This window comes from Macaca thibetana, chromosome 16 (assembly GCF_024542745.1).
Source record: "Macaca thibetana thibetana isolate TM-01 chromosome 16, ASM2454274v1, whole genome shotgun sequence".
NCBI classification, from domain to species: domain Eukaryota; kingdom Metazoa; phylum Chordata; class Mammalia; order Primates; family Cercopithecidae; genus Macaca; species Macaca thibetana.
The window spans coordinates 11,305,703-11,326,132 of NC_065593.1; the positions used below are offsets into that span (position 1 = coordinate 11,305,703).

The 20,430-nt window shown below is 47.6% G+C and overlaps 1 protein-coding gene across 3 annotated transcripts in view; it reads left to right on the top strand.

Moving 5' to 3' along the window:
* The window catches only part of GAS7 (growth arrest specific 7), a 289,764-nt gene that overhangs the window by 140,513 nt on the left and 128,821 nt on the right, over window positions 1–20,430 (top strand). The window contains exon 1 of one of the 3 annotated variants that reach the window (XM_050765351.1): window positions 2,276–2,397. The exons of the other annotated variants lie outside the window; for them this stretch is intronic. The gene's annotated coding sequence lies outside the window, so the exon portion shown is untranslated. Of the gene's footprint in view, window positions 1–2,275; window positions 2,398–20,430 lie in introns of those variants that run through there. 3 annotated transcript variants of the gene reach the window in all.

Below are 20,430 nucleotides of genomic sequence, written 5' to 3' on the forward strand. Positions count from 1 at the left end.
GAACCAACTGAAGCCTGGTCAGTGTCTATACCAGGGTTTTTGGCCATGTTGCTGTTGACATTTTGGGCTGGATGATTGTTTTGTTGTGGGCGGTGGTCCTGTGCATTGTCGAGCGTTTAGCAGCATCCTTGGCTAGTAAATGTCATCAAATATTGCCCCAATGGCCCCCAGGGGCAAAAGTGCACCTGGTTCAGAAACACGGGCTACACATGGAGTGCCATATTGTTCCCCTAGAAACTGGGAGAGGAAAGAGTTCCTCTGTTCTGGGCTGAGAGGGAGGCTGGGAGTGGGAACGCCCAGCGCAGTTCGCTGTGGGAGAAATGAATCAGGGGCCTGAAAGGGGGTGGGTGCCACAGCTGCCCCCTCCCATAGCTTCCCCCCAGAGGCTCCAGGGCCGTCACACTGTCATTAACGACACAGCATTCCTGTCGGTGCTTGTGTGCATCTTTGGATGAAACTAGAAAAGAAGCTGAACTATCTTCAACTGTGCCATAAAAGAGGATATAAAAAACCTCCGTAAAACACAAAAAATGTCAGCCGAAGCAGGATTGCTCGCTGGGGCCTTGGCAAGGAGTGGCAGACAGCAGGCTGGACGCCCCTGGCGCTGTCTGTGGGAGTCATGGGTGGGGAGGAGAGGCCGGGAGAGCCCAGCCCATGCTGGGGGCCACCAAGCCCGGGCTCTGGGCCAAACACACAGCCCCCTGGTTTCTTGGGCCCAACCCCGATGCTGTAATTCTGTTTATTTTGCTGAATATGAAATCCATATGGTTCTGATTTCTTCCTTGTAATCCGTCATCTCTGTGTGGCTTCGGAGCCAGCAACCATGCAAAGTGGCTTTGAAGTTGTTGTTCTGGGTAAGTAGGAAGTTGTGTTCTTCCAGGGTTCAGTGGGGCAACCATGAGGTTTGCATTTGATTTGGGAACTGCTCCAGGAGAGGGAAGCAGATTGGCACAGTTGGTTTTGGTCCTGGCCTAGAAGCTTGGGCTGGGTCAGGAGGGAGACCATTTACAGACCCTTCAGTGGATTTGCACAGCCAAGGCCCTTCTCTGGCCCTCAGCTTAGGTCAGAGGTACTCTTGGTTCTAGGTGTCTCTTTGGAAACAACAGGTGTCTCTGCAGGGAGCTAATGCACTCACTCAGCCTCTCCCACCACCATCATGACAACCGGTAAATGTGTACAAGGCTTGCCAAATGTCCTCACGGGGCACAAAGTCTTCCCTGGTTAGAAACACAGGCTACATGTGGCATTGCTGGGCCACATGGTAAATGTGTGTTTAATGTTACAGGAAACTGCCACACTGCCCTACAGAAGGACTGTACCATGTTGTGTTCCCACGAGCAACATACGAGAATTCCAGTTGCTCTGCATCCTTGCCGGCACTTGGTATTGGCAGTCTTTTTAATTTAAGTCTTTCTAGATCACACTTGATTTTGACATATAGAAATGAGCCCCAGAAAGGTCCCAGATTTGTTCAAGGCCCCTAGCCTTGTTAGGAGCTCCTTGAAGACCGGAATCTAGACATTTCGTCTTGGGGGCTGTGGGCTTTCTGGGTGGTGGCCAGGTGCACAGAAGGAAAGTGACAGGGTTATTCCATGTGTCAGACCTGGGAATCAGTAGCTTCTGTCCGGCCCTGGGGCTTCAGCAATATCCAAGAGGAATGTAGAAAAAGAAGGTGGTGGTAGCGGGGAAAAGCTGCATATCCCGGAGTCATGAGGTTAAGACCCTATGCGTCTGCTTCCTCCTCCCACTCCCGGCTCATTTTAAGCTGGAAGCTCAGAGAGGTACAGAAGTCTGCCCAGTGTCACTTGGCTAGCTGGTGGCCTCTTGACTCTTCGTTATGGCAGGCAGTGGCAGAAGGCCAGCCTTGTTTCCAGAAGCTTCCTTACTAAAGCACCAGGGCCACGGGTTGCTTCTCCTTGGCGCTTTAAGGAGTAGAGTTTTTGCAAATTGCTCTACCTGGTTGGATCATCACACTCTCTCAGTGTCTTGGTCTCGGGTCCACTCCAGGCTGGAAGGAGCGTGTGCAGGGGATGATGGCTGCAGCTGAAAGCAGAGGGGTGACCTAATGGGGAGGTGGAGGTTCATCAGGACCAGGCACTTCTCCAGAGGCATCCCACCCACCCTCAGGGGGAAGGGGCCCAGCTGCCCTGGAAGGCTGTGGACATGCTTTTCCGATTGCAGAATACTTCTCTTTCATTTTGAATATCATTTGTTTGGTTGCCATGGCAACGTCAAATCTCTATTTTAATGCTAACCTGCGTGGCTGCAACTTTCTATATATAAATGCTGCTTTGCACAGTGAATTAGCTGATGCCACGGGGAAGCAGCGGATATGGGGATGGTGGCAGAAAATGACCAGCGTGTCAGATTTGCATAAGGACACACCACGAGGCTGAGGTGAGTTGGAACCAGGGAGCTGCTAGTTATCTTTGATGCAGATGCTCGAAGCTAATTGGAGCAGGTTGAGCGCCAGGCAGCTGCCACTCCTGCAGGAGGAGAAATCCTCCTTGGATGACCTCTTGCTTGGCTTGGGTTTGGCTCTGCTCTGGGGGGATTCGGGGGATTCTTCTGTTTCCCCGTGTATCAGTCCTCCTCATGCCTCCAGTGAGCCTGGGTCACGCTGTGACCCAAGGAACTGGAAAGACGAGAAAGCCACTTGGGCAGGGGATGTATCTGAGATGAACTCCGTGGGAAGTGAGTTTTTCTTGATTTCCTGGGATTTACCTCAGTTTCCTATTTTGGATCTCCTCCTCAATCTGCCTTTTCTTAATTCCCCAGTGGAGCTAGATTTTGTAGAGGCCACATGGCTCCAAGTGGCGTGGTAGAATTCTCAGGAGAAGCCTGAAAAGGTCCTTGGGAACCAGCAGATACAGCTCCCTCAGGTTCTAGATGAGGGAGATGCTCAGAGAGGTGACACGCTCTGCCAGACGTCACACAGCTGCTCTGGGAAATTGGGACGGGAAACCAGGTCCACACCGATCTTCTGACTTACTCATACATGCCACGTTTATGCACATTCTGTCATGGGACCAGGCAGTGTGTGGGTGTACACAACAGTGAAAGGGGGTGCAACGCGGCCCGCACACCCGGATGTTCCTTTCTGGTTTTGCAAGCCGGGGACATGTAATGAACACAGGATTGTATAACTCGATCTGGATCAGCCTCTGGAAAGAGCATGGAAGTTTGAATCTATAAAACTTGGATTTGGGTGGATTCAGCCACTTTCTACCCGTGTGACCATTTTGTCAACTTTTCTGAGGCTCCATTTCCCCACCTAACCTCAAGATGTGCTAAATATCTTCCCCTGGCATTGCAATGAGTCAGTGTTATGGCCGGTGTGAACCTATCGAGGACTGTGATAGGGGTGTGATGTATCTAAGAGCAGAGTGGATTGCAAACTAGAAGGCATGCCACCATAGCGGGCCACAGCTCTGTTCTCCTGTGACTGGGAGAGGGGTCACTGGTATCAGAACACGGGCCCAGTCAGAGGAGTTGTCTGAGGATGGGGTTTCTTCAGACAGCTCCTCTGATTAGTATGGTGTGAAATGTAGTACAATTTTATTGCTGTCAGAATATGTCATTCGGGCTTCCCCTATATCATCAAACATTTGACAGATATTTTAAGTGTTGGAGCCAAAGACTGAGATCTTGTTCTTTTATTTATTTATTTACTTTATTATTTATTTATTAATTTATTTTTTCCAGAGTCAGAGTCTCACTCTGTTCCCCAGCCTGAAGTGCAGTGGCATACTCATAGTTCACTGCAGCCTTGAATTTCTGGGCTCAAGCGATCCTCCCACCTCGGCCTCCTGAGTAGCTGGGACTGCAGGTGTGCACCATCATGCCTGGCTCATTTTAAAAGTTTTTGTAGAAACAGGCTTGTCACTATGTTGCCCAAGCTGGTTTTGAACTCCTGGGCTCAAGCAATCTTCCCACCTCAGCCTCTCAAGTAGCTGAGACTGCAGGCACGCACTACCATGCCTGGCTAATGTTTAAATTTTTTTGCAGAAATGGGGTCTCGCTGTGTTGCCCAGACTGGTCTCAAACTCCTTAACTCAAGTGATCTTCCTGCCCTGGCCTCTCAAAGTCCTGGGATTATAGGTATCAACCACTGCACCCGGACATTGGACCCTGTTCTAGAAAAGAGAAAAATTATATGACTATCATCTAAGTGCCTGTGAATGATATACAGTCTGCAGGGACTGGGAGATTCAGAATTGGGGATAATTCACTTCTACCTGGTGGGTCAAAGAAAGTGTCATGAAGGAATCCTTTATAGGGGTTGTTGATTGAGACGGAGGTAAAAAAAAAAAAAAAAAAAAAAAAAAAAAGATTCTAAAAACGGAGATTGGGACCAGGTAAAGCAGTGTTTTCCAAACCATGTATCATGAGCCACATAGTGCAAGTGATCAGTGTCAACCCGCACAAAAAACCAGAGCGGAAAAATATCGGCGTGCGTTACATGTGGCGAGGGCAAGCATTTTTCCATGAAACTTCTGTTTTGTTTTTGTGTATTGAGTTGTGAAGTAAAATGTGTTTTTTATTGTGAATCAGACTTGGAAAATAAAGTTTGAAAACTGCTGGCCTCCAGCGGTGGCTGAATGTGCCTGGACTGTCTCCAGGAGGTGGCTGCCGATTTCCTTGTGGGGGAAAACCTGGCCAACCTGGAAAGAGAAGGGACTGGTTTTCAGTGGGGATCAGGATGCAGCGTCGTTTTGGGAAGCTGATGTGCAGTGCGGTACAGACAGGGACGAACAAGCCAGTTGGGAAGCGGGAGGTCTGGGGACAGGGAGGTGGCCAGAGTCTGAGGTCGGCCAGGGGACAGTTCCTGTGGGCAGAGTGAGGACGCCTATGGCCACATCACAGTTCAGTCTTCCCAGCGGCCCCAGAGCACACGTTCCCACTCTCCCTACCTCTGCAGGTTTGGATACCTTCCACCTCCCACGAGGCGTGGATCCAGCCTTCCTTCCCACCATGGCCCGTGTTCCCAGGTGCTAGCTTCCAGTGCTTGGGCTTGCTACCCACGGGCGTCTCTCTGCTCACCACAATGACTGTGTCATTTCTCGTTCAGACCTGAGGATGGGCCTCTATCCTCCCCCAGGCCACTGTGCCTGACTGGCTTCCTCCTCCGTTCCCAAATTCCTGTTCTTCTGTCAACCTGTTTGATGTGTTGATGTCGCCCCGATTGCTTTCTCCTGGTGGTGCTTGCCTCATTCCTTAACCTGTTCCAGCTTTCTCACGCGCCGCCTCCACTTCCAAACCTTCTCGGCTGATACGCTGTTCCTCTTTCCAGAGACTGAAGAGGACAGGATTTCCAGGGTCCTTACTGCCTCGGGAATCTTGTCTTGCGCTTCCTTTCCCAAGAAGGTTGGGCCCAGGCTTAGGGAGCCCAGTTCTCCGGTGGGTGGGAGCGGGCCACACATGCACAAGCCCTTGGGAGGGGTTCCCAGATCCCCCAGAAGCTGGCATCCAGCTGCACCCACCAGTGTGTAAGAGGTCCTGGCTAAAAGGATCTATGGTATGGGGCAGATGTGCTGATTGGTACTTTAGTCTAAGATGGTGGTATTCAGTTCATTAGAACCAGGGAACCCCGTCTTCAAATGACTGCTCATAAAGGTCCCCGACAGTTACAATCAGGGGTTGCACATATGCAAAATCAAATGCAGAATCATGGGGGTTTTCTTGCGTTATTGTTTTGTTTTTGGTTGCCCATGGTTTGATTTAAAAAATGTTTCAGTTCGTTGCCAACATCTTAAAATCTGCAGCTTTTACATTAAACATCCAGATTTCCAGCTTGTCTTGCAAAAACGAGATGCTCTAGCAACACCGAGCCTGCCGTCCTGCTTGGCAACAATACGCCGATGATAAGTAGTGGGTTTCCAATTTGCGCAGTCCGCACCCATCGCTGCTGTTACCCGCGCTAAGGCCGAGAGCAGAACAGTTGCCATTATTCATTTCATTTGGATGCCTTTTCTTATGGTTAGGGAAAGCAGGCAATATTCCCTGCACCCATGTCTATGAAAAGAAGAAAAGTAAAAGGACCATGCTTTTCAGAAAAAAAAAAGTTAAAAGAGTCTCTTTCTTTCCGAAAGTGAATTTATGTTTCCTGAAGATTAATCTTCTAGGTCCAGAGGTCGATTTAGAACAGACCGTCTTTGTTTTTCTCTTGAAGTCAGTGATTCTCAAAGTGGAGTGCCTACATGTGCAGCAGCTGTATCAGTTGGGGGCTTGTGAGAAATGCAGATAGTTGGGTGGGCACCCACACCTACGGATCCAGAAGCTCGCAGGGTGGGCCCAGCAGACCGTGTCCTAACAGCCCTTCTGATGCGTGCTGAAGCTTGAGAATCATCGCTCCGATGCTCAGGGGGTGGATAGGACGCCAGCACCTGTTATGGTCACTTTCTTCTCTCCTTTTAAGACCCATGGGGGCCGGGCGCGGTGGCTCAAGCCTGTAATCCCAGCACTTTGGGAGGCCGAGACGGGCGGATCACGAGGTCAGGAGATCAAGACCATCCTGGCTAACACGGTGAAACCCCGTCTCTACTAAAAAATACAAAAAACTAGCCGGGCGAGGTGGCGGGCGCTTGTAGTCCCAGCTACTCGGGAGGCTGAGGCAGGAGAATGGCGTAAACCCGGGAGGCGGAGCTTGCAGTGAGCTGAGGTCTGGCCACTGCACTCCAGCCTGGGTGACAGAGCGAGACTCCGTCTCAAAAAAAAAAAAAAAAAAAAAAAAGACCCATGGGGGAGAGAGGTGAGGCTCCCTAGCCAAAGAGAAGGATCTCACTGCCGTGCTCCTCCAGGCAGAGTCGGTACCTGTGGAGAGGGCTGGAGGAGTTCTTCCAGATTCTGAGATCTCAGCAAATCTCAGTCCTGTTTTTTTTCTAGACGATTCAGCACTTGCATCTGTGGGCTCCACAGATGCCACGTTGATGAAGAGGCCTGGTGCCTTCTACTGTTCTAGAGAGATGGTTCCTGGGCTCCCTTCCCATGGAGCCGGTGGCGTGTGACCCTACAAACAAGGGCTTCTCCAGGGTGACCAAGTGTTCAGGCGCTGGGGGTCCTTGGGTGAAAATATACCAGTTCTTTAAAATCATATAGGCAAGAGGCAGCCACGTATGTACATTTCAGAGCTAGCATTGGTAACTCAGACTGCTGTTTTCATAGAAGATCACTTGGCCTCCTTCAGCTTTCTCTCTAATGGCTTTAGTTACTTCAGTGGACAGTCCACATGAGCCAAGAAACCACGTCTTTTCTAAATGGATTTACTTGGAGGGCCCTAGGCCCGCAAAGCCATGGATGATCTTTTCCCCTTGGTCCGTTTTATTCATTTGTGGTTTGGGGACTCCTGAGAGCATTTAAGTAGCCCAGACCCCTCCTAGGATAAAATAGATAAATGTAAGGGCAGTGCTTTTGTCTCTGCCTTCTGGGTTCCCTCTCTTCCCTCGCCTTGGTGCCTGGGTGACCCCAGGAAAGTAAGAAAGCTGCTTTCTAGGTGAGCCGAAAACCCTACTCAGAGACCGGGAAGAACTCCATCTAGCCAATGTGTGTTTATTGTGTACATTTTCTGTGCCTGGGGATGGATTTGAGTAGGACGTTATTCTCAAGGAGCTCCCATGCGTAAGGGATGAAGGCCGCTCATCGCAGGCCACCCAAAGGAGAGCCTCTGTGGGGTTGAGGTGTGGCTATGCACAGGGGAGGAGAAGCTGGGCATGGGCGGGGGCTCAGTTGCCCAGTAGACAGCCCCAAAATGAGGAGCTTGGCCCACTAGACAGAGCAAGGTGGTTCCCCTTCTGGGTTGGAGAGTTGAACCCAGGCTTCCAGAATTCAGCTTACACAGGAGGGGCTTTCTGGGGACTGAGCGTGAGTGCGTCAGGGTGAGGACGGAGCCTGTGGCAGCCTCTGTGCCACTTGTTCTGCATGAGTGCACAGGGGCTGCCTTCTGGGGCTCCCAGCCCTGCCAGCTGAAAAAACTGCTCACAGCTATGCAGTGTGTGACACTCAGTTGGCATCCTTCTAGGGTATCATTTCACTCAGGGGTGCTGGTCAGGGCTCTTGGCTGTGGAGATGCTTCTCTTGGTCGTTTCCTACCCACCCTCTTAGTCCTGTTTCTCCTGTTGGGACCCTCCCACCAGTTAATGAGGCTTCCCACAGGCAATCTGCTGTTACCTTCTCCCTGATTATCAATTTGACAATTGATCAAGACCTTGGCAGGTCATGGCTTCGACTGGAACTTCCACCCTGGAGGATTTGCCTTGGGATATTGGATTCCTAGACACCGCAGAGGAGCCTCAGGTACAATGGGAAAGGGTTTTGGGAACTGCCTTTTGCAGTTCTTGGTCAGGGACCATGTTTGTTTCTAGGGCTCGTTTTCATTCAGCCTATCAGCTTTCTATGATTGTAGATGGAGGAATCGGGGGACAGTGTGGGGTGAGATGGAATTAGCACTAGCTTTGGAGACAGACCACTGGGTTCAAGCTAGCCCAATTATAAAATGAAAATAAAGACTTCCCTACCAGGCTTTTTATAAGCGTCAACTAAACTGCTGTATATCAAGTTACTGGTCCACAGTAGTCCTTTAGCTACTAAAAAACAACAAAAAGATAAGATCTAATGGTGAGATAAAGGCAGTGAAATTGATTTTGCGTATATCCAATGCTGGGGAAGAAGGGGAACTTAGCTCATTTTTCCTGCCTGTTATCCAACCTGTCTCATTTCTGGGAGCTTGAGCGATCGATCTGGGGTACAATATTTTCTTGGAGTGTCCTTGCCCATGGCAAGAGTGTCCAGATGAAGGCATATGCGACCATTTTAAGAAGTTTGCTAGGGTCTTGCACTGGTTTGTTTGCAGCTCTTGGCCAAGGACCATGTTTGTTTCTTGGTCTTGTTTTCATTTACCCCAGCAGCTTTCCATGGTTGTAGCCCTGGTGGACTTGGCGTGTGTTCTCCGCCCTCTGAGTTTTACTGGCGGGTCTCCTTCAGCTTTCTCTCTGTCAAATGGTTTTAGTTACTTTAGCAGACAGTCCATGCGAGCCAAGAAACCACATCTTTTCCAAATGTATTTACTCGGAGGGCTCTAGGCCCACGAAGCCATTGATGAGAACCCATTCTGACGGTTCTTTGAATGTCTAGTCCTGTCATTCACGTGCTCTTTCTCTCGCTTTTTCCATTGGCTCAGTCTATGTCAGAACGGTTAGAAGGTGTCATTCTGGAGAGTTTAGCCGGGCTGCTGGGAAAGTCCCGGCAACACGAATGACTCAGTGTTGGTGACCTCTGTTGATGGCTTTTCTCAAGGGGATGGGAAAGTATGGGATGAAGCTGATATATACCTACCATTGTTTCTACTCTCTTATTTAATCCCTGCAAAAATTCTACGAAGTAGGTGGTGGCATCTGCGTTTTCCTATGTGGAAAAGAAGAAAGATGAGGTTTGTAGAGGTGAAGTGCCTTGGCCAAGGTTATGTGGCTGAGAGGCTGTGGAACCTGCATTTGAGCTTCCTCTCTGCTTGGCTGAAGGGCAGAAGCTGGGTTTAGGGGGAAAACACATGGATGTCTGTGGTCAACTGAGTGGTTTGCGGGGCATATATCTTCTGTTCTTAGCCCCGCCCACACCCCCGTGCAGCAATACATACCTTCTTTTGAGAATCTCTGTAGCAGAATGGAAGTTTTGGTTTCTAGAAGCTGCTGGAGTCTTCCAGGCCCCCTTGTTTGAATGGAGCTTTACATCTCAATGATGTAGGGGAAAAAAAAATTAGGCAGAAGAGGATTTGCCAAAAGGGAAAGTCAAGAGGGCTTATGACTTCACCCCTCTTGTATACACAGATGTTTCCTCCCTGGGCCCTTCCTTTCATGAGGTCTGCCTGGCTGCTAACAGACGGGAAGTAGCTTGTACTTGAGCAGAAGAGAGCTGGGCCTGACGGAGAGGGTCACCTTTCCTAGCAGTGTGGAGATCGGCCTGGGGAGTGGTCCTGAATGGGGCCTTGGTTCTGCTGTGCCATCTGACCATGAGCTAGCCCTCTGGTCATGGGGGTGACATCTGCACCCAGGTTTAGGGCAGTCCGAGGGCAAGGAGAGGACTCTGTGTGGCTACTGGGGAGACTCGGTGTCCAGTCTCTGTCTCCGGGCCTCCGTTTGCCGATCTGTAAAATGGTGAGATGTGATCAGATGATTACTAAGGTGCCTTCCGTCTCTAATTTTTGTGTTAGCCTTGCATTGGTTGAGAAAGTCATTTTGTCTTTGTTTTCTTAAAGATAACCCCCCCACGCCAACTGTCTTGCCATTTGAAAGATAATACAATAAACCCTAAAACCCTACCTGATAAATAGTGGTCATTTTAGGGGATGTCAGGTGTGATGGGATATGTCAAGGAGGGTTTTATTGGACTTGTTTAAATATTTTTAGTAAGGTGATATTCATGTACTAGCTGATAATAGAAAATAAGCTTAGAATTTTAAAAAGGCATTAAAATTAATATGCTCTTGGGAGGCCGAGACGGGCGGATCACAAGGTCAGGAGATCGAGACCATCCTGGCTAACCCGGTGAAACCCCGTCTCTACTAAAAAATACAAAAAACTAGCCGGGTGGGGTGGCGGGCGCCTGTAGTCCCGGCTACTCGGGAGGCTGAGGCAGGAGAATGGCATGAACTTGGGAGGTGGAGCTTGCAGTGAGCCGAGATTGCGCCACTGCACTCCAGCCTGGGTGACAGAGCGAGACTCCGTCTCAAAAAAAAAATAAAAAAATTAATATGCCCCTTATAGAAAACATGGAAAATACAGAAAAACAGAAATAAGAAAATAATTAGGGGCATTCTTTCTTATGCTGTGTATATTTTTCTCCATAATTGGGATCATATATTATGTTTAGGATTGTATATGATGACTTGCTGATTGTGAAAGTAATTTCAGTCTGGGCGCGGTGGCTCACGCCTGTAATCCCAGAGCTTTGGGAGGCCGAGGTGGGCAGATCACAAGTTCAGGAGATGGAGACCATCCTGGCTAACACAGTGAAACCCTGTCTGTACTAAAAATACAAAAAATTAGCCAGGCGCGGTGGTGGGCGCCTATAGTCCCAGCTACTCGGGAGGCTGAGGCAGGAGGCAGGAGAATGGTGTGAACCCGAGAGGCAGAGCTTGCAGTGAGCCGAGATCGCGCCATTGTACTCCAGCCTGGGCGACAGAGCAAGACTCCGTCTCAAAAAAAAAAAAAAAAAAAAGTAATTTCAAAACACGTTTTAAAATCAAAAAATTATTTTTAAATATTTTTAAATAAAGTAAAATTTTTAAATTGGTGAAAGAAATAGAATTGAAGCAACCAGAGGATCCCCCAATACAAACATAAGCTTTGTTAATGTGTTTGTGTCTGTCTTTAGTACTTCGTTTTGGTGAGGGACTGCTATTTTCCATATTGAGATCATATCGCATACTTTGATTTCTAAAGCAGGGACAGCTCTTGGAGGATGACATAAAGAGGGTTTTGATGACAGAAAGCATTGCCACTGGGTGGTTTATTGGTCTTACCCGATTTAAGGAAGAAAACAAGACTTGGTCCATTCAATATGAGTTTTTAACATGCAGAAAATCAAGACTGAAGTTCCACGGCAAAGAAAATGGCCACTGTGGTGTCTTACATAGCACAGTGTTGTTTTGGTGGAGACGAAAAACAAAGACTTCTTGTTTGTGGATCCTCCCAGCACAGTGTCCCTAAAGCCTGAATAGTCCCCATTGTTGGCATGTGCCTGGACAGAAAGGGAACATCAGTTATGCGTGCTCCTTACACATGGCCCAATGTTTCATCTGCACTGGCCTTGTAGGAGAAACTTGTATCCTGGTTCTGGGATGGACAGGAGCAGAAAAGGAAGCGAATGAAATACTCAGGCACTAATTTTCACCCCCAGTGAGCTGGAAAATCCACCAGGCAGCACACAGTTCACTGGATTTTTGCCCTGGGAGTTTGTCTATACTGAGCAAGAAATGGCTTACACATGCATTGCATTTGTATTATTACTTCCCCATGGCTGTGTTATCTTCCTAATTTTCTCTCTCAGAGCCTGGAGGGTAAGGGGGTGGTGTCCTCACTCGCATGCCTCTAGGAGAACCTTCCTATTTCTTTCATATGAAATACTCTTACAACTTGATGGATTTGTATGTCTTGAATTACAAAGTTTTGGATATAAATTCATATTTGCAGTTTAGCTTCAACAAATATTTATTGAATACCCACAGCAATGGACATAACAATGATTGTACCCCGTGAAGCTTTAAACTCAGTGGGGTTTGTCTTTTAGCACTTTCCAAGGGATGATGCCAGGCCCTATGTGTACCATGATAGAGCAAGGAGCAAAACAAAATCCCTGCTGTATGGAGCTTTTCTTCTAGTAGAAAGAGCTCTGTAGCCATTAGTAGGGTAGAGGAAAAGTCTGAGGAAAATCTGATTTCCTGGGTAACCCTTTCTCTTTTTGCCTGTTTATATGGATGATTTTTTTTTTTTTTTTTTTTTCTGAGACGAAGTTCTGCTTTGTCACCCAGGCACAATTGCAGTGGTGTGAGGTTGCGATGGCGTGATCACCACTCACTGCAACCTCTGCCTCCCAGGTTCAAGCAGTTCTCCTGCCTCAGCCTCTCAAGTAGCTGGTATTACAGGTGTGCACCACCATGCCTGGCTAATTTTTGTATTTTTAATAGAGACAGGGTTTCAACATGTTCACCAGGCTAGCCTTGAACTTCTGACCCCAAGTGATCTCCCCACTTCGGCCTCCCAAAGTGTTGGGATTACAGGTGTGAGCCACCGCACCCGGCCTATATGCATGATTTTTTATTTTTGCAGTTGATTATTAATTTTATTATTAATAGATTATTTTAATTGCAATTGGTTACTAATTTTAACCTATTCTGTCTTTAATAATGGAATACTTCTTAAACATGTATGTTATGTAGACTCTTGATTTCCTTGCTTTTTGTCCTTTGCAATTTGGGGACACTTTTCCTGTTAGCCCCTCAAGTCACTGATTTAAATGTTTGTATTTGCAGTTATCCACAACTACAACTAAACATGGATTTAAATGAGCAATTTTTCGTAATCCTCACGTCATCCACTGTCGTCTTTGTCATCCTTTTTATGAACTGCTTTTTTTTTTTTTTTTCTGTTACTATTTGCTGTTCCTCTTTCAAAGAAATCACAGTTTCTTACATTCTGGCAGTTTCCTGACAGTTTTTCTTCTGAATGATTTTCTGAGGCGTGCTTTTCCTTTGTGCTTTCAGGATGGTGTTTCCTCACCCTGATTTTGCATATTTCCCCTCTTTCTTTATGCATTCTTGAACATGGCAGGATCTACATAAATGTGACATGTACCAACAGAAAGTATCAACTGTCACCAGCCTTGGCACACTGTCGGCTTTGGGGAAGGTTGACTCCCCCTCACAGCTACCTGCCTGTGGGTTCGATGATGCACCCATCTCCCAGTCCAGTTTCTGTTTTCTGATTGGCCTTTGCCTGGTGAACTCTCACGTTACTACCTGGTTCTGTGATACTCTGAATTGATGGAGAACATGAAAACGCACAGTTCCCAGGATCTCTTCTCAATGCCCTGCAGCCAGGGCATTGACTGGGCTTGGACTGTAGCATCTGTACCTCTCTGAACTGTGAGCATCCCTCCCACGCCCCTTGTTCTACCCTGTACTTCCTGCTCTCTTGTTTTCTGGGAATTGCTGTACATAAATGGATGATGGACAGTCCTCTCAGATGGTATCTGTGCTGAAAGGAGAGGGCTGGCTGCTCAGTGTTCAGGTCAGTGCAAATCCTGCATCTCAAATTAGAGACAGGGAGTGGCAGAGGCGTGAAGTGCAGCTCAGATTACCGGCAGAGAGTGGTGAAGGTGTGAAGTCTTATTTCATCCCTTTTACAACTCATCTTGGTTTGCAATATTTTTTCTTTCTTTCTTTTTTTCTTTTCTTTTCTTTCTTTCTTTTTTTTTTTTTTTTTTGAGACCGTCTTGCTGTGTCACCCAGGCTGGAGTGCAGTGGCACGATCTCGGCTCACTGTAACCTCCGACTCCCAGGTTCAAGCGATTCTCCTGCCTCAGCCTCCCAAGTAGCTGGAACGACAGGTGCCCGCCACCGCGCCAGGCTAATTTTTGTATTTTTAGTAGAGATGAGGTTTCACTATGTTGGCCAGGCTGGTCTGGAACTCCTGACCCTCGTGATATGCCCGCCTTGGCCTCGCAAAGTGCTGGGATGACAGGCGTGAGCCACCGTGCCCAGCAGATTGCAAGATTTTCTGCATTTCCTTCATTGGCCTCATGGTTCTTGGGTTTTTTTTTTTTTTCCTCTGATTCTGTTTGTCATTTTTGGATTTTGTTTTTAAGATTGAATGAGTTGTTTCTTTTTCTTTTCCTCTTATTGCTGGTTTGATAGGCAGTGTCCTGGGACAGCTGTCAGATGCTTCTTACAGGGAAGTCCCCTGCCTCTCCTTTTACCATGCCCTTAATCTCCCAGAGATTCAGGCACGCGCCAGGTACCATGTTCTGTCGTTGTGGGGACGTGGTCAGTAGAGAATTCAGGTTTGATTTTCTGGATTAAAAAAAGAGAGAATCGGCCAGGCGCGGTGGCTCAAGCCTATAATTCCAGCACTTTGGGAGGCCGAGATGGGCGGATCACGAGGTCAGGAGATCGAGACCATCCTGGCTAACACGGTGAAACCCTGTCTCTACTAAAAAATACAAAAACCTAGCCGGCGAGGTGGCGGGCGCCTGTAGTCCCAGCTACTCGGGAGGCTGAGGCAGGAGAATGGCGTAAACCCGGGAGGCGGAGCTTGCAGTGAGCCAAGATTACCCCACTGCACTCCAGCCTGGGCGACAGAGCGAGACTCCGTCTGAAAAAAAAAAAAAATCTCTGGAAGCACTTTGTGGATGCTGCATGGTGACTTGATGTGTAGCCAGAGACAGTGTTTCTCAAAGTGTGCCGAGTTTCCAACTAAGGATCCGTGAGATAATTTTAGATCATGTGGAGATGGCAGTTTCAAAGTTATATTTATTTTAGTGTGTAGTAGAAAGAAACCCAAACCAAATCAAATCTGTGATTTCACAGATATTATTGCTTAGGGCCAGGCTACATTTCAGTGGGATATAAGTCACTTCGGAAAAAATACTGAGTAAATAATAGTGCAGCTGGTACACAGTGATGGATGGAGCGAAGTGTCACAGTGGGATATGAATGGCTGCAGGAAGGGGAAACCAAGCTATGGGATCCCTTAGAATGAGGGCTGTTTGCAGGCCTTTTCAACTGGGTGCCATTTCTGATATGTCCACTTGATACTGGGAAATTTTTTTTTTTTGAGATGGAGTCTCACTCTGTCACCCAGGCTGGAGTGCAATGGCGCGATCTCAGCTCACTGCAACCTCCGTCTCCTGGGTTCCAGCGATTCTCCTGTCTCAGCCTCCCGAGTAGCTGGGATTGCAGGTGCATGCCACCACACCCGGCTAATTTTTATATTTTTAGTAGAGACGGGGTTTCACCATATTGGCCAGGCTGGCCTTGAACGCCTGACTTCAGGCGATCCACCTGCCTTGGCCTCCCAAAATGCTGGGATTACAGGCGTGAGCTACTGTGCCCGGCTGATACTAGGAATCTTTTATGGGGTGGGACCCATAGAAATTTTGTAAGGGTCCTAAGGCTCTACCATCTACCATGATGTCTACATCTACCATGATGTATACAAGAAACTGGCTGCAGTCACCTCACGGGAGCCCTCTGCCCAGCACAGCCCTTGGTCTGGAGCCAGCCATGGTCTGTGGCCTGTCCTCTTTCTTGTTCTCTTCTTTAATGGCCTCTTACCTAAAGATCTTGCTTCCTTTGCGTCCTATGCTTATAGCTCCTTGTGTGCCTGTGATCCAAGTCTACACCCATCACTCTTCCATATTTCTCTTTCCAAGATAAATGAGACACACCCTCTGTGTATTCAGTGAGCATTTTCTTTGGCATCTCACTTGGACACTTTTTTTTTTTTGAGACAGAGTCTCACTCTGTTGCCCAGGCTGGAGTGCAGTGGCACGATCTTGGCTCACTGCAACCTCCCAGGTTCAAGTGATTCTCCTGTCTCAGCCTCCCAAGTAGCTAGGATTACAGGTGCCCACCACCACACCCGGCTAATTTTTTGTATTTTTAGTAGAGACGGGGTTTCACCGTGTTAGCCAGACTGGTCTTGATCTCCTGACCTCGTGATCCACCCACCTCGACCTCCCAAAGTGCTGGGATTACAGGCGTGAGCCACCGCGCCTGGCCGGACACTCTTAACTACAGCTGACCCTCAGACAATGGATTTGAACTGCACAGATCTACTTATACATGGATTCTTTCCAATTATTATATTGGAAAACATTTTTGGAGATTTGTGACCATCTGAAAAAAATTGAAGACAGACTACCTAGTCTAGAAATATCAAAAAAATTAAGAAAATGTTAGACATGCCGTGAATGCCTAAAATATATTCGATACTAGTTTATCATTTACTACCATAAAATACATACAAATCTATAGAAAGTTAAAATTTTTAAAAATTTTACCTACACAAACATTCAGACTGTATATGGCACCATTCACATTTAAGCGAAATGTAAACAAAGGCAAAGATGTAGTATTAATCATAACTGCATAAAACTAGCCATAGTGTATACTGTAGTAATTTTGTGGCCACTCCTAGTTGTTATTGCAGTGAGCTCAGGTGCTGAGAGTATCGGCTTAAAACGTCATGTGATGCTGATAAGCCCTGGATGAACAGTTCATCACTCCAGTAAATTGGGTATCGCAGTAAAATGTGAGCCCTCACTGCTATGTATTTTTCATCACTGTTAGTGCAATGCCGTAAGCCTCGAATAACACCATGGGACCTATAGAGTATGCCACTAGTGATGCTGGAAACGTTCCCCAGAAGCAGAGAAAAGTCCTGACATTACAAGAAAAAGTTCAGTTGCTTGTCAGGTACCGTCGATTGAGGTCTGCAGCTGCGGTTGCCACCATTTCAAAGGATTCATCTTGTAAACAGATGATGTAAACTTACGGGATCAGTAAATACGGTACAGTACTATAGGTGTATTTTCCCTTTCTTATGGTTTTATTTATTATTTATTGATTTAGAGACAGTCTCACTCTGTTGCCCAGGCTGGAGTGCAGTGGAGTAATCTTGGCTCACTGCAGCCTCAACTTCCAGGGGTCAAGGATACTCTTGCCTCAGCCTGCCTAGTAGCTGGGTCTACAGGCGTGCACCGTGCCAGGTTAATTTATTTTTATTTTTTAATTTGTATTTATTTTTGTAGAGATGGGGGTCTCACTCACCAGACTGCCCAGGCTGGTCTCGAACTCCTGGGCTCAAGTGATCCTCCCACCTCAGCCTCCCAAGGTGTTGGGATTACAGGCGTGAGCTACTGTGCCCGGCCCCTTATGATTTTCTTAATGTTGTTTTTTTCTCTAGCTTACTTTAGGAATAAAGTCTGTAATATGGATAACATGCAGAATATATGTTAATCAACTGTTTGAGTTATCACTGAGGCTTCCAGTCAACAGTAGGCTGTTAGTAGTTAACTTTTGGGGGAGTCAAAAGTTATGTACAGATTTTCAACTGCATGGGGAGGTCGGGGTGAGCACCTCTAAAGCCCTGTGTTGTTCAAGGGTCAGCTGTACTTAGTTCTTCTTGTATCCCCCCTCCTCATTTGGTTTCTGTGCCTGATTCTCAGAACTCACATGGTTTATTTCCCATGTAGTCCCCGAGTGTTGGGCACTAGCCTGGTTAGAGGCAAAAAAGATGAAGACCTGGTTCTTGCCTTTGAGAGTCTTGGAGAGGGGCCCTGGGGCTGTTGCGTGCGCTAATGAAAGGCACAGGAGAGGGAGGGATTGGGCCTGAGGCATGCTGGAGAAGAATTTCTTCTCCCACTGCTTAGGCAAGAGCAGGCCCCAAGGTTCAGTGCAAGGTCCTTTCTCTCTGTGAACTCCTAGGCAGCCTGTAGGATCTCACCACCATCTCTGAGCATGTGCCTCCAACTCCACGTGCGCAGGGCCATACTCACCCCTACTCCCCACCGAACACTTTGAACTTGGATCTATGGCCAGCAGACTGTACTGCATGCCCTGCCTCCAACTCCACGTGCCCAGGGCCATACTCACCCCTACTCCCCACCGAACACTTTGAACTTGGATCTGTGGCCAATAGACTCTACTGCATACCCCCCAACTGGCTCTCACCATAGCCACATCTCTTCAGGTTACTGGTTCAAACTTCTGTCATTTCCTTCTGAATCAACTTTACTGTCTCTCATTTCCCTATGTCTCGTCCTTTATCAAACCTTATTCTGCTTCGTACATCATGTTCCTTGGGCTCCCGTCAAGCCCTTGTTTTTTATCCCTGCTGTGAGGCAAGTTCTTTATCTTTTGGGAAGCCTCCCTGGACCATCCCCGCCAAAAGTGACCTCGCCCTCCTCTGGATTCTGAAAGCTCTTATTGTCTGCCAGCTTATCATATAGCATTTGGCACTATTGCAGACTCCTTTGTTACCTAGTCCTTTTTTTTGCCCATGTTTGTGACTTAGCTTCCGAATTTTAGGAGTCAGGTCCTACATACAATATCTGCCTGCATCCCACACAGGATTCGGGAAAGGGTAGTTAGTAACTGTTAGTTGATTGATCATGCAGACAGGGGGCCACGTATGGAAGACGGGGGCGTCCCTGAGACCCTTGACCCTGGAGACTGCTTAGGCTGATGAATAATTTTTCTGTTCATGACTGTGAAGCCTTTACAAAAAGTGAGTCATCACCCTACCCAGATGTGCTTTCTTATTAATTATCTTTTTTTTCTGACGGAGTCTCACTCTGTCACCCAGGCTGGAGTGCAGTAGCACAATCTCAGCTCATTGCAACCTCTGCCTCCCGGGTTCAAGAAATTCTACTGCCTCAGCTTCCCAAGTAGCTGGGACTACAGGTGCATGCCACCATGCCCAGGTAATTTTCGTATTTTTAGTAGAGACAGGATTTCACAATATTGGCCAAGCTGGTTTTGAACTCCTGACCTCATGAGCCGCCCGCCTTGGCCTCCCAACGTGCTGGGATTACAGGCATGAGCCACCACCGCACCCAGCCTATTAATTATCATTTTAAAGACAACCCAATTCATCCTATGGAGGACAAGGGCCTACAGCAAATAAGGCCTATTTTGGTTGACAATTTTCAACTTGACTGAAACACAAAATAATAAGAGGGTTGGTTTCATCTGATGCCGTTGAACTCAGGAAAACTCAGCTTGGTGGACGTGATCGTCCGTCTTTTTGCTTGGGGATCACGGATTCTCTGCTGTCTGCCGTTTGTACGTGTGGCTCCTTAGGTAGCAAGCTATCTGTTTGCAGAGGCCAGAAGGAGACAACAGTAGCGTGGTTTTCACAGCCAACGCTAATCACTAAGGGTGGTTAATAAAGGAAAACCAAAGTGACTTTTGGATTGAGATGCTAGGATGGACCCAAGCCATAAACCCTTAGAATGTATTCGTGAGTCTTACATACTCTGAGAGATTACCTTTGGGGAATCCTAAAGAATTAAATGTCTGCAGGACTAGTGTGTTCTGCTGAGGTCAGGTCACAGCAGATCAGCCTCCTGGTTTGTAATGGCCCGGAAAGGTCCCTTGCCCTTGGCTGGGGGCCCTACTGGGATTTGCAGTGACAGTGATTTCTGTGTGTTTCCTGGAGTGATGCATTGTTGCCTGTGATTGTATCTGTTCATCTGGGTGATGCAATGTCAAAGTGGTGTCGGGGACAGCTGTTAATGTTTAACAGCCTCAAAACTGTCCCCTCTTTGCTATTACAAAACTGGGGAGTCACAGGCTATGAAAGCTTTCATGGCCATTTTAATTCTGCAAACCTGAAAGGACTGAAGGTGAAGGTCTTGGCCATCTAGGTTCAAATGAAGTTTTTTTTTTTTTTTTTTTTTTTTTTTTTGAGACAGTGTCTTTCTCTGTTACTGAGGCTGGGGTGCAACGGCACGATCTCGGCTCACTGCAACCTCCGCCTCCCGAGTTCATTCTTCTGTCTCAGCCTCCCTAGTAGCTCGGATTACAGGCGTGCACCACCACGCCTGGCTAATTTTTGTATTTTTAGTAGAGATGGGGTTTCACCATGTTGGCCATGCTGGTCTCAAACTCCTGACCTCAGGTCATCCACCTGCCTCGGCCTCCCAAAGTGTTGTGAGCCACTGTGCCTGGCCTGCTTTTACCTTCTAATGGGTGAGGGCCCATCTCCAAGAACAGAAAAGTACCTCGGTCCTGTCTATTTCTGTAGCATGCCTGACCTCAAAAACAAGTGTGTGGATTCATCACCTGGCCTCTCCTCCCACATTGCAGAGAGAAGATGCAAATAACTCAGCTTCCGGTGGGAGACTCCCCACCGCTGGTTGTGATGCTCTCGCCTC